Here is a 13,364-nt window from a genome sequence, read left to right as displayed (position 1 = left end):
CTTTGGCCAGGTGCGTCTGTTCCTGTACCAGGGCTGCGGCGGTCGCAGTTCGGAGAGAGTGACCGACCGACCGGGCGAGGAGTGTGACAGGATGTGCCCGCCCACCTTGTAGCATCTATCGGCCAACAAAAGTTTGTCTCAGTAGATCGCAGCGAGGTAGCTGCTCTGCTGCTTATGAAACCCTGAGCCCGAATTAGGTCATCTGTGAATATTTTAGCACCAGGTTCCCCACCAACATTTGGTGTGCTGAACAGGTCTAGAGGCGGTGCCCATCTGTCCGCGCTCCAGGCCGGTAGCAACCGGCACTTCTCGCCGGCCACCCGAGGCCAACCGGTGATTCCTGGCACGCTTGGGTAATGACACAGTGGGCGTGACAGAGAATGAGGAAAGGTGCAGCTGACTCATATTGTTTCCTTGCGGCCCGGTGGTTGAGGACCAGCGCGTGGTGGGGGAGCTACACACATGCGCACTGGGCAGAAAGAACAGAACTAAAACCCCGCAACCCGGAAACAATCTCTGAACAGTATTTGTGTATTTATTTTTCAATTTTTTTTTTGGATCTACTGGGAAAGTCTCAAAGATCGACCAGTCAATTGCGATTGATGGGTTGGCGACCACTACTTCAAGACATTCACAATTGTCACTGCCCCTCCAACTCCAGTAGCTTGGTGTACAGGGGTTCAGAAACTGGATACGGGTGAGCTGAGGCTTCATCATGGTATCCTGCTTTCCAAGAGCACAAGGAAGAAGCTGATATACAATTCTAAATTCGTCTGGGTACTAACAGTGAAAAGGAAGGCTTTAAACAGCAGGAGGCTGTGGATGTTCCAGTCTATGGAGTGGAAATGGCAGTTGAATGTACAGTAATGCATTTGGGAAGGCACAAGAAATATGGGTTAAATGGAAAAATATTTTGAGGTGTTAAAGACAAAGGACCTCAGAGGAAGATGTAGTTGAAAATACATACTGTATAGTGTTTTTAATAAAAATAGAAAATGGTGGAAACTCAGCAGGTCTGGCAGGATCTGTGGTGAGATAAGTTAACGTCTCACATTCCCGCCACTCTGTAAGGTGTTTGTACTTTATCCCTGTGACCGTGTGCGTTTCCTCCCACAATCCAAAGATGTTAATAGGTTGGTAAGTTAATTGGCCCGTGGTTAGTCTAGGGTTAAAATCGGGGGTTGCTGGGCAGCTCAAAGGGCCTGTTCCACACTGTATCTCAATTTTCAGAAACCTGTGCGTGATGGAGTTTTAAGTGGAACAGCCGTTGCACAGGAACAATCCCACTCTCGACAGAAGAGACCTTGATCCAGTGGCACGGACAAATGTTATGGCTGGAGACCTCTCCTGCTGCAGTGGATGACCAGGACGTCCAAGTGTCTTGTCGTGCTCTTAGCACTCCACAACGCCTGCTGGCTTGCCTTCTTGACCGTTGGACCATTGATCAGTCTCCTCCGCTCAATCTGCCAGGGCCAGACTTCTCATGCTGGGATAGACGATACCCTACCTCACTGAGGGTTGAAGACCCAATGGCTACCCTCCCCTGGTTTGGCCCATCTGCTGAGATGGTTTACCGGGGTGTGGCCGCTGCACGTGTTACAACTACTTGGAGCTACAGGTGAAAGCTGAGCGCCAGGTGGGGACCAAAGGTGGATGAGCTGCCCTGAACAGGGCACGGCAGGCCCCCTCATCAGAGGTGCAACCCCTCCCTAGACACCCCATACACCCTTTATCATTTTCACTGAGTTCTCATGTCTATCCCCTGCAAGAATTAGTACCTGTTGGGGAACTTTCATATCAGGTCAGTCCGAATGAAGGTTCTTGGCTCAAAATGACAATTGTGCATCTTCCTCCAGTGATACTGCTTGTTTCATTGAGTTCCTCCAGTGCCTTGTGTGTTGATCCAGATGCCAGCATCTGCAGTATCTTGTGTCTCTGTTTTCATCTTATGACATGGAATGCAACCATTTGGCCCTTCAAAGCCTTACCAGCACAGAGCAAACATTCTCCATTTATTTCCCAGTAACCTTTTCTCTCTCACATGCCCACCAATCCTCCATTATTTCTTCCACCACTATATGTATGGAGTAATTACAGCAGACAACCTACCCAACAACATGTTTTTTTTGGAAAGTGGGAGGAGCTGGAGCACCCAGGGGAAACCCACAGAGACACATGGAGAACATGGTCCTCACGTGGTTAGCACTGGCGGACTTTGCTGAACGTGGGTTGTTGAGCTCTACCTTCTGCATAACTCTGCTGTCCTTTGCCGCTTGTGAATGACAGTGGCTTAATTTAGAAACAGAGAATGCTGACAAAGGAAAGGTCCTGAACCTGAAACAAAATTGCTCTCTCTCTCTCTCTCTACACAGCTGAGTGCCTACTATAGTATTACCAACTATCGTTGTTTCGATTTCAGAGTTCCTGCAACTTCTTCATTGTCAATGGCTGATTTTGCTGGTAAATACTGGATTTAAGAATGGATTTATTGGCATCTCCCCATTGAGATGGAAGCAAATCCAGGGCATGTTTTCATTGTCCTAAACTTACTGATTGTTTGGGAACTGTTTGTTCTACTGGTTCTACTTGCTTCTCAATCCAGTCTACATGTCTCTCTGGAGACTGCAGAATGTTTAATGTTTTTAAATTATAAATACAGTTCTGTGCAAAATTCTTAAGTATATGTGTGTGTGTGTGATATTGATCTTAGAGTGGGTTAAAACTTCGGCAGTACATCGTGGGCCGAAAAGCCTGTGCTGTAATGTTCTGTGTTCTCTATAACTGGGGACAGGCAAAACTTTCAAGGCATCCTGGGGCAGCCTTCCAGGGCCAATCCTACAAGCAATAGTGACACTTTAATCTCAGATACTTTGGGCCAGCAAGATGGTCCCTGTTGCCATGTTACTCTGTATATACACACAGGACAAATGTCAACAGACCATTTTGGACAACCCCTTGGGTAAGTTTCGTTTCCAGAACTTAACATCTGGCAGCTAATCTAAAACAGAGAGTGGTTGAATACTCATGGAGAGATTCAGGGATGTGGAAGATCAAAGGTAACAGAGGTGAAGGGAATAGGCTGTGAACTAGACATGGATGTGACATGATGGGCAGGAGATGGACAGCTTACAATCCCCACGAGCTCTCCTCTCAGCTTCGGATCACCAAAACATTAGTAATACCTATATCAGGCTGCTGTTTATTGACAACCGCTCATTTCTAATCAACAAGCTCCAGAACTTAGCTTGTGTACCTCCCGCTGCAACTGGATCCTTCACCTCCTCACTGAGAGACCACAGTGTGGATTGGAAGTCACATCTCCTCCTTGATGACAATCAACACTGGCACAACTCAAGGATTCATGCTTCACCCACTGCTCTACTCTCTCTACATCCACAACTGTGTGGCATGGCACAGCATAAATGGCATCTATAAATTTGCCAATGATACGTCTATAGTTGGAAGAACTTCAGATGATGACAGGAGGCATACAGGAGCAAGATAGATCAGCTAGTTGAGTGGTGTTGCAACAACAACTTTGCACTCAACATCAGTAAGACCAAGGAATTGATTGTGAACTTCAGGAAGGGGAAGTTGAGGGAACACACACCAGTCCTCATCAAGGAATCAGAGGTGGAAAGCGTGAACAGTTTCAAGTTCCTGGGTGTCAACATATTGTTGCAATTACAAATAAGGCACAACAATGGCTATATTTCATTGGGAGTTTGAGGAGAACTGGTGTGTCACTCCTCAAAGACACTTGGAAATTTCTACACATCCTGTGGATAGTATTTTAACTGGTTACATGTTCGTCTGGTATGGAGGGGTTACTGCACTGGATTGGAAGAAAGCTGCAGAAGGTTGTAAACTCAGCCAGCTCCATCATGGGCACTAGCCTCCCCAACATCGAGGATATCTTCAAAAGGTGAAGCCTCAAAAATGTGGCATCCATCATTAAGGTCCCCTATCACCCAGGAAATGCTGTCTTCTCATTGTTAATATTAAGGGGAGGTACAGGAGCCTGGAGACACATGCTCAATGTTTCAGGAACAGCTTCTTTCCTTCTGCCATCGGATGTCTGAGCAGACCATGAACACCACCTCAGTTTTCTCTCTCTCTTTGCACTACTTATCTAATGTAACTTTTATATGTATATACTTATTGTAATTTATAGTTTTTTATGTATGACACTGTTCTGCTGCCACAAACAACTAATTTCACAACATATGCCAGTGATGTTAAACCTCATCTGATTAAATAAAAATGTAGTGGGCACACTTTCTGGAACTCTATCTTGATGGGGCATGTTTTGATGACAGAGTGAGCTAGTTCATGGTCTCAGCATCACTCCTTTGGGGTAAAGTGAATATCTCATGACCCTCACACTAATACAAGAGCTGGCATTCCTCAGTCATCAGTAGCCCTTATACCTTACCCTTGGAAGATATAGATTTAGTCAAAGAGAACTTGACAGGCTTGAAGAATCCTTGGCCTCATTCTAGAGGTAATCATAGAACATAGGTAATCAAATCAATCCTCTGGACAATTTCAGTACTGAGGTTTAAACAAGATACTGTTCTCCATCAAGGCATGATCAGCAAGGAAGGAGAACTCTCAACAGAATTCTGACAACACGCTTGCAGTACAGGTCTTGACAAAACAGATACCCGCACAAGATCTCAAGGTGAAGACCCAACTCAAGGCATTGGTACCAATTCGATTCCATCATGCTTGAGTAAGGAATCATAATGATATCCCATTACCCATGCTATGACATGTACCAATGACCCTTGCATTGATTATTGTCTAAAACACTTCTTCAGGCATTTTCCATGCTCAGCTACATCTCAAGGAAAAAGAAACATCTCTAAAACAACTAGAAGGTTTACATCCAAGAAATAACTTGTGACTTAAAGAGCAGATAGGGAGTAAACAAAAGGCTCAATACTCAATGAAACCTTCACACATACAGAATCTTCAGCACATACAGTTTTTGCCCAAACACCCAAGAGCCCATCTCACTGACAACAAATGAACAACATCAAACACAAAATACTGGAGGTACTTAGTAAATTAGGCAGCATCTATAGAGAGTAATGTTTATAGATGCTGCCTGACCTCCTGAGTTCCTCCAGCATTTTGTGCTTGGTCCTCATGATTTCCAGCATCTGCAGAATCTCTTTATGAACTTAACAAAGACAGTGTTGGTCACTGCCCATTAAATAAGACTCAGGAGCAGAAAATATCCCTGATAAAATTCTGAAGTGTTGTGAAGAGGGACCTCAGTTATAAATACACTATCCCATATCTGAGAAGAGGGGCGTCATTCCAAGTACCTTAAATATGCCTTCATCATGCCCATCTTCAAGAAAGGAGACAAATCTGATAGGTAACTTCAGAAGCATGGGTGGAGGACCCTAATTATACTTAGCTGGTTCAATCGGGAAAGCTAGATTGATTCTATGCTCGACCCCAGACTCCCAAAACAGATATTTTACTCTGAGCTCTTAGAAATGGCTAAATATAATTTGATTGACAGGAAAGATTTGAAAAATTTTCCAAAGCCTGCTTGAGAAAGCATAACCCTACCATTAACTCCTGAGGATCCCTGGCCATGACCAAAGTAGGAAAGCAGCATTCAGATGGCACTGGAAACCTTGTGTACATGCATTCAGAGTACACAGATATGCTCAGTTAATGGCAGAAAGAGAGCATCAGTTGGAAATGACCCGACCACTCTGTCAAGCACCTCTGGCCTCATATAGGTTTCATCCACAGAACTAAAGAAAAAGCAAGTCATCTTTGCACCAAAAGACCGCCCAAAGGAGTATTGTTATCAGGCAAACTAGCAGTCTTCTGAACACCCTGCTACCACCCAACACACATTATTTATGACAGTGCCAGTAGCATTTTACTGTTGTATATTTAGCTATATGTTGTATATGAACTTTATATCAACTCGTACATCTACGGAACATATTTTTATCTGTTAATATTATTTATGTGCTATTTGTGAAATTTGTATTATGTTTTGCACCTTGGTACCAGAGGTACATTGTTTAATTTAGCTGTATGAATGTCAATAATCTTGAACTTGTACTTGATTAGTATGCTTATACGATCAATATGTATACTACTTACACAATACAATATATACAAAAGTCTTACGCATATGTAAAAAAATTCTGTAAAGTGAAGATGCTTACAAAAATATTGAAAGGAAAAGTTTCCAGCTATAAACAATTACTATGAAACGCAGCAACAGCAAAGAAAAACCCCACTGAATCAAATCAGTATTTGATGAGACCACACTTTGCCTTTAAAATTACGTTAATTCTTTTAGGTATGCTGTCGTGCAGTTTTATAAGAAATTCAGTCAGTAGGTTGTTTCAAGCATCTTGGAGAACTTGCCACAGTTCTTCTGTAGACTTTAGTTGTCTCACTTGCTTTTGTCTCTTCAGGTAATGGTGTTGAGATCAGGGCTCTGTGGAGGCCATACCATCTGAAACCACAGTAAAAAATCTAGGGTGTTTAAGAAAGTAACAGCAGTCAGGTCTCTGACACTGAGTCTGGCTCTGTGGCTCAGAAGGGAAGAGGGGAGAAGAGGAAAGCTATGGTGATAGGGGATTTGATAGCAGATCATTCAGGAGAATGAGGAGTTTATAGATAGTAGTTTCAGGGAGGTAGCTACACCAAAGGAGCAGGGCACAGATAATTGGGTTACCGTCAGGCAAGGGAAGGGGAAAGGGCAGGCAGGGCAGGTTTCCCCTGTGGCCATTCCCCTCAACAAGTATACCTATTTGGATACTGTTGGGGGCGGGGGGGGGGGAATGATTTACTTGGGACAAGCTGCGGCAGCCGGATCTCTGGCACTGAGTCTGTTCTGCAGTGCAGAAGGAAGAGGAGAGTGGTAGTGATAGGGGACTCGATAGTTAGAGGAGGTTCTGTAGTCGTGGCAGAGACTCCCAGATGGCTTGTTGCCTCCCGGGTGTCAGGGTCAGGGATGTCTCTGGTCGCATGCACAGCATTCTGAAATGGGAGGGTGATCAGACAGATGTCATGGTACACATCGGTACCAATGACGTAGGAAGAAAGAGTGAGGAGATCCTGAAGAGTATACAGAGCTTGGTAGAAAGTTAAAAAGCAGGACCTCGAGGGTGGTAATCTCAGGATTGCTACCTGTGCCACGTACCAGTGAGGGTAAGAATAGGATGCTCTGGCGGATGAACACGTGGCTGAGGAACTGCTGTGGGGGCAGGGTTTCAGATTTCAGGATCATAGGTGGGACCTGTACAAGACAGACGGGTTACCTGAACTACAGGGGAACCAATATCCTTGCAGGGAGGTTTGTTAGTCCAATTGGGGAGGGTTTAAATTAGATTTGCAGGGGGATTGGAACCAGAGTGCCAGAGCAGATAGTGGAGCAGGGGTTGAAAATAAATAATGTTAGAAGTTCATGCAAAGGCACAAATAGAAGGGTTGTGTGTGGTGGTAATAATCTCCTGATGTGTGTCTATTTCAATGCGAGGAGTATTGTGAGGAAAGCTGTCGAGCTGAGGGTGTGGATTGACACATGGAATTACAACACTATAGCCATTAGTGAAACTTGGCCACAGGAGGGACAGGACTGGCAGCTTAATGTTCCAGGGTTCTGATGTTTCAGACATGATAGAGGCAGAGGGATGAAGGGTGCGGGAGTTGGCATTGCTAGTCAGGGAAAATGTTACAGCAGTGCTCAGGCAGGACAGATTAGAGGGCTTGTCTACTGAGGTCATATGGGTGGAGCTGAGAAACAGGAAAGGTATGACCACATTAATGTGGTTGCATTATAGACCACCCAATAGTCAGCGAGAATTGGAGGAGCAAATCTGCAAAGAGATAGCAGACAACTGCAGAAAACATAAAGTTGTGATAGTAGGGGATTTTAATTATCCACATAGTGATTGGGACTCCCATACTGTTAAAGGTCTAGATGGGTTAGAATTTGTAAAATCTGTTCAGGAAAGTGTTCTAAATCAATATATAGAGGTACTGACTAGAGAGGATGCAATATTAGATCTCCTATTAGGAAATGAGTTAGGACGGGTGACGGAAGTGAGTATAGGGGAACACATTGGTTCCAGTGATCATAACACCATTAGTTTCAACTTGATCATGGATAAAGATAGATTTGGTCCTCGGGTTGAAGTTCTAAACTGGAAAAAGGCCAAATTTGAAGAAATGAGAAAGGATCTAAAAAGCGTGGATTGGGACAGATTGTTCTCTGGCAAGGATGTGATTGGTAAGTGGGAGGCCTTCAAAGGAGAAATTTTGAGAGTGCAGAGTTTGTATGTTCCTGTCAGGATTAAAGGCAAAGTGAATAAGAATAAGGAACCTTGGTTCTCAAAGGATATTGGAACTCTGATAAAGAAACATAAAAACAAAGAAAATAGGTGCAGGAGTAGGCCAGTCGGCCCTTCGAGCCTGCACCACCATTCAGTATGATCATGGCTGATCATCCAACTCAGAATCCTGTACCTGCTTTCTCTCCATACCCCCTGATCCCTTTAGCCACAAGTGCCATATCTAACTTCCTCTTAAATATAGCCAATGAACCGGCCTCAACTGTTTCCTGTGGCAGAGAATTCCACAGATTCACCACTCTCTGGGTAAAGAAGTTTTTCCTCATCTCAGTCCTTTATCCTTAAACTGTGACCCCTTGTTCTGGACTTCCCAAACATCGGAAACAATCTTCCTGTATCTAGCCTGTCCAATCCCTTCGGAATTTTATACTTTTCAATAAGATCCCCCCTCAATCTTCTAAATTCTAGTGAGTATAAGCCTAGTCGATCCAGTCTTTTTTCATATGAAAGTCCTGCCATCCCAGGAATCAATCTGGTGAACCTTCTTTGTACTCCTCTATGGCAAGAATGTCTTTCCTCAGATTAGGGGACCAAAACTGCACACAATGCTCTAGGTGCGGTCTCACCAAGGCCTTGTACAACTGCAGTAGAACCTCCCTGCTCCTGAAGAAAAGAGAGATGTATGACATGTATAGGAAACGGAGCAAAGAAGGTGCTTGAGGAGTACCAAAAGTGCAAAAAAAATTTAAGAAATCAGGAGGGCTAAAAGAAGACATGAGGCTGCTTTGGCAGTCAAGGTGAAGGATAATCCAAAGAGCTTCTACAGGTATATTAAGAGCAAAAGGATAAAATTGGTCCTCTTGAAGATCAGAGTGGTCAGCTATGTATGGAACTAAAAGAAATGGGGGAGATTTTAAATGGGTTTTTTGCATCTGTATTTATGAAGGAAATTGGCATGGAGTCAATGGAAGTAAGGCGAACAAGTAGTGAGGTCATGGAACTTATACAGATTGAAGAGGAGGAGGTGATTGCTATCTTGAGGCAAATCAGAGAAGATAAATCCCCAGGACCTGACAGGGTATGCTCTCGGACCTTGAAGGAGACTAGTGATGAAATTGCAGGGGCCCTGGCAGATATATTTAAAGTGTCGGTATCTACGGGTGAGGTGCCAGAGGATTGGAGGATAGCTCATGTTGTTCTGTTGTTTAAATAAGGCTCTAAAAGTAATTCGGGAAATTATAGGCCGGTAAGTTTGACATCAGTAGTACGTAAATTATTGGAAGGAGTACTAAGAGATAGGATCTATAAGTCTTTAGATAGACACGGACTTATTAGGGAGAGTCGACATGGCTTTGTGCGTGGTAAGTCATGACTAACAAACATATTAGAGTTTTTGAGGAGGTTACAAGGAAAGTGGATGAAGGGAAGGCAGTGGATGTTGTCTACGTGGACTTCAGTAAGGCCTTTGACAAGGTCCCGCATGGGAGGTTAGTTAGAAAGATTCAGTCGCTAGGTATACATGGTGAGGTAGTAAATTGGATTAGACATTGGCTCAATGGGAGAAGTCAGAGAGTGGTAGTGGAGGATTGCTTCTCTGAGTGAAGGACTGTGACTAGTGGTGTGCCACAGGGATTAGTGCTGGGTCCATTGTTATTTGTCATCTATATTAATGATCTGGATGATAATGTGGTAAATTGGATCAGCAAAATTGCTGATGATACAAAGATTGGAGGTGTAGTGGACAGTGAGGAAGGTTTTCAAAGCTTGCAGAGGGAATCGGACCAGCTAGAAAAATGGGCTGAAAAATGGCCGATGGAGTTTAATACAGACAAGTGTGAGGTATTGCACTTTGGAAGGTCAAACCAAGGTGGAACATACAAGGTAAATGGTCAGGCACTGATGAGTGCAGTAGAACAGAGGGATCTGGGAATACAGATACAAAATTCCCTAAAAGTGGCATCACCAGTAGATAGGGTTGTAAAGAGAGCTTTTGGTACATTGGCCTTTATAAATCAAAGTATTGAGTATAAGAGTTGGAATGTTATGGTAAGGTTTTATAAGGCATTGGTGAGGCCAAATTTTGGAGTATTGTGTGCCGTTTTGATCACCAAATTACAGGAAGGATATTAATAAGGTTGAAAGAGTGCAGAGAAGGTTTACAAGGATGTTGCCGGGACTTCAGAAACTGAGTTACAGAGTAAGGTTGAATAGGTTAGGACTCTATTCCCTGGAGCGTAGAAGGATGAGGGGAGATCTGATACAGGTGTATCAAATTATGATGGGTATAGATAGAGTGAATGCAAGCAGTCTTTTTCCACTGAGGCTAGGAGAGAAAAAAACCAGAGGACATGGGTTAAGGGTGAAAAAGGAAAAGTTTAAAGGGAACATGGGGGGAGGGTCTTCTTCACACAGAGAGTGGTGGGAGTGTGGAATGAGCTGCCAGATGAAGTAAATGTGGGCTCACGTTTAACATTTAAGAAAAACTTGGACAGGTACATGGATGAGAGGTGTATGGAAGGATATGGTCCAGGTGCAGGTCAGTGTGACTAGGCAAAAAAATGATTCAGCACAGCCAAGAAGGGCCAAAAGGCCTGTTTCTGTGTTGTAATGTTCTATGGGAATAGAAAGGAGGTTCTGTGGATGAGAATGAGATTCCCAGATGGTAGGTTGCCTTATGGAAAACAGGGTCCGGGACATCTCAGATCGAGACTTCAGGGTTTCTTAGTGGGAGGATGTGCAGCCAGAGGTCATAGCCATAACATAGGTAGGAAGGGGGTAAGGTTCTGCAAAGTTAGTTCAGGGACTTGGGTGCTAAGTTTAAGGACAGGACCTCCAGGTTTTTGATCTCAGTATTGTGAACCATGCCACCTGTTAGTCAGGCCGTAAATAAGAAGACCACACAGTTCAACATGAGGGTAAGGAGTTGGTGTAGGAGGGAGATTTTCAGATCATTGAGCTAGTACAGTATTGTATGGGGAGGTTTAAACTAAAGTTGCAGGGGAGTGTGAACCAAAGTGCCAGAACAGATACTAGAGTGGTTGTGGAGGCACATATTGTTAAGGTGTCTGACAAAGTAAGGAAACAAAAGGTTGAGCATGGTGGAGCTAATGTTCTGAGCAGCATATACTTAAACACAAGAAGTATTGTAGGAAAGGCAGATGAGCTCAGAGCATGGATCAACACATGGAATTATGATATTGTAGCCATTAGGGAGACAGTTGAAGGAGGGTCAAGACCAGCAGCTCAATATTTTGGGGTTCTGTTTTAGACACGATAGAGCAGGAGGGATTAATGGGAGAGGGGTGGTAGGGAAAATGTAACACAGTACTCAGCCAGGACAGACTGGAGAACTCATCTAGTTGAGGATTTATGGGTGAAATTGAGGAATAAGGAAAGCATGACCACATTAATGGGGCTATATTACAGACTACCCAACAGTCCGCAGGATTTAGAACAAACTTGTAAAGAGATTGCAGCCTGTTGCAAGAAACATAAGTTTATGATAGTAGGTGACTTTTAACTTTTACTTAAAAGTGACTTTAAGGTGACTTGGAAAGTATCCAATACTTGATCTATTAGAGAATGGGAGAGGGCAGGTGACAGAAGGGTGTGTAGGGGAAGACTTTGTACCTATTGATCCATTAAAGTGAATATGGAAAAAGATGGGTCTAGTTGGCAGGCTGAGATTCTAAATTGGAGAAAGGCCAATTTTGATGGTATCAGAAAGGATCTGGCAAGTGCCATTTTCTGGCAAAGGTTTACTTGGTAAGTGGGAGGCCTTCAAAAATAAAACTTTGGGAGTACAAAGCTTGTATGTGCCTGTCAGAATAAAAATCAATGACAATAGGTTTAGGGAACTTGATTTTCGAGAGATATGGAGGCCCTGGATAAGAAAATAAAAGGGGTGCATAGCAGGTAGGAACAAATGACATACATAAGGATATAAGAAATGCAAGAGAACACTTAAAATGAAGTCTGGGTGGCTAAAAGAAGGATGAGGTTGCTGTAGCAGACAAGGTGAAGGAGAATCCTAAGGGCTTCTATAAATGTGTTAAGAGTAAAGGGAGGCAAGGGACAAAATTGGACCTCTGTAAGATCAGAATGGTAATCTATGTGTGGAGCCAAAGGAGATGGGGGAGATCTTAAATGAGTTTTGCATTTATATTTACTCAGGAGATGGTCACAGCAAGATGATCATTGACACTATACAGACTACAAAGGAGGAGATATTTGCTGTCTTGAGGCAAATCAGGGTGGACAAATTGCCAGGGCCTGACAAGGTGTTCCCTCAAACCCTGTGGGATGCATGTGTAGAAATTGCAGGTGTCATGGCAGAAATCTTTAAATCATCCTTAGTGACAGGTGAGGTAACGGAGGATTAGAGGATAACTAATGTTGTTCTGCTGTTTAAGAATGGCTCTAAGAATAAACCAGGAAATTATAGGCTGGTGAGCCTGACATCAGTAGTGGGAATGTTATCGAAAGATACTCTAAGGAACCGTATATATGCATAATTGGATAGACAGGGATTGATTAGTGATAGTGGCTTTGTGCATTGCAGGTTGTGTATAACCAAACAGAGTTTTTCGTGGAAGTTACCAGGAAAGTTGATGAAAGTAAGGCAGTTGATGTTGTATACATGGGCTTCAGCAAGACATTTGACAAGATCCTGCATGGGAAGTTGGTCAAGAAGGTTCAGTCACTTGGTATTCAAATAATGTAGTAAATTAGACATTGGCTTTGTGGGAGAAGCCTTCTGACTGGAGGCTTGTACTAATGGAGATCCGCAGGGATTGATGCTGGGTCCATTGTTGTTTGCATCTATATCAACAATCTGGATAAACCAAATTCACAAATTTACAGACACCAAGACTGGGGGTGTAGTGGACAGGGAGGAAAACTATCAAAGCTTGCAGCAGGATCTGCACCAGCTGAAAAATGACAGTTGGAATTTAATGCAGACAAGTGTTGCACTTTGGGAGGACCGACCAGGTTAGGTTGGACAGTGAGCGGTAAAACAAA

Source organism: Hemitrygon akajei, chromosome 21, assembly GCF_048418815.1.
Source record: "Hemitrygon akajei chromosome 21, sHemAka1.3, whole genome shotgun sequence".
Lineage (NCBI taxonomy): Eukaryota > Metazoa > Chordata > Chondrichthyes > Myliobatiformes > Dasyatidae > Hemitrygon > Hemitrygon akajei.
This window is presented reverse-complemented; position numbering follows the sequence as displayed.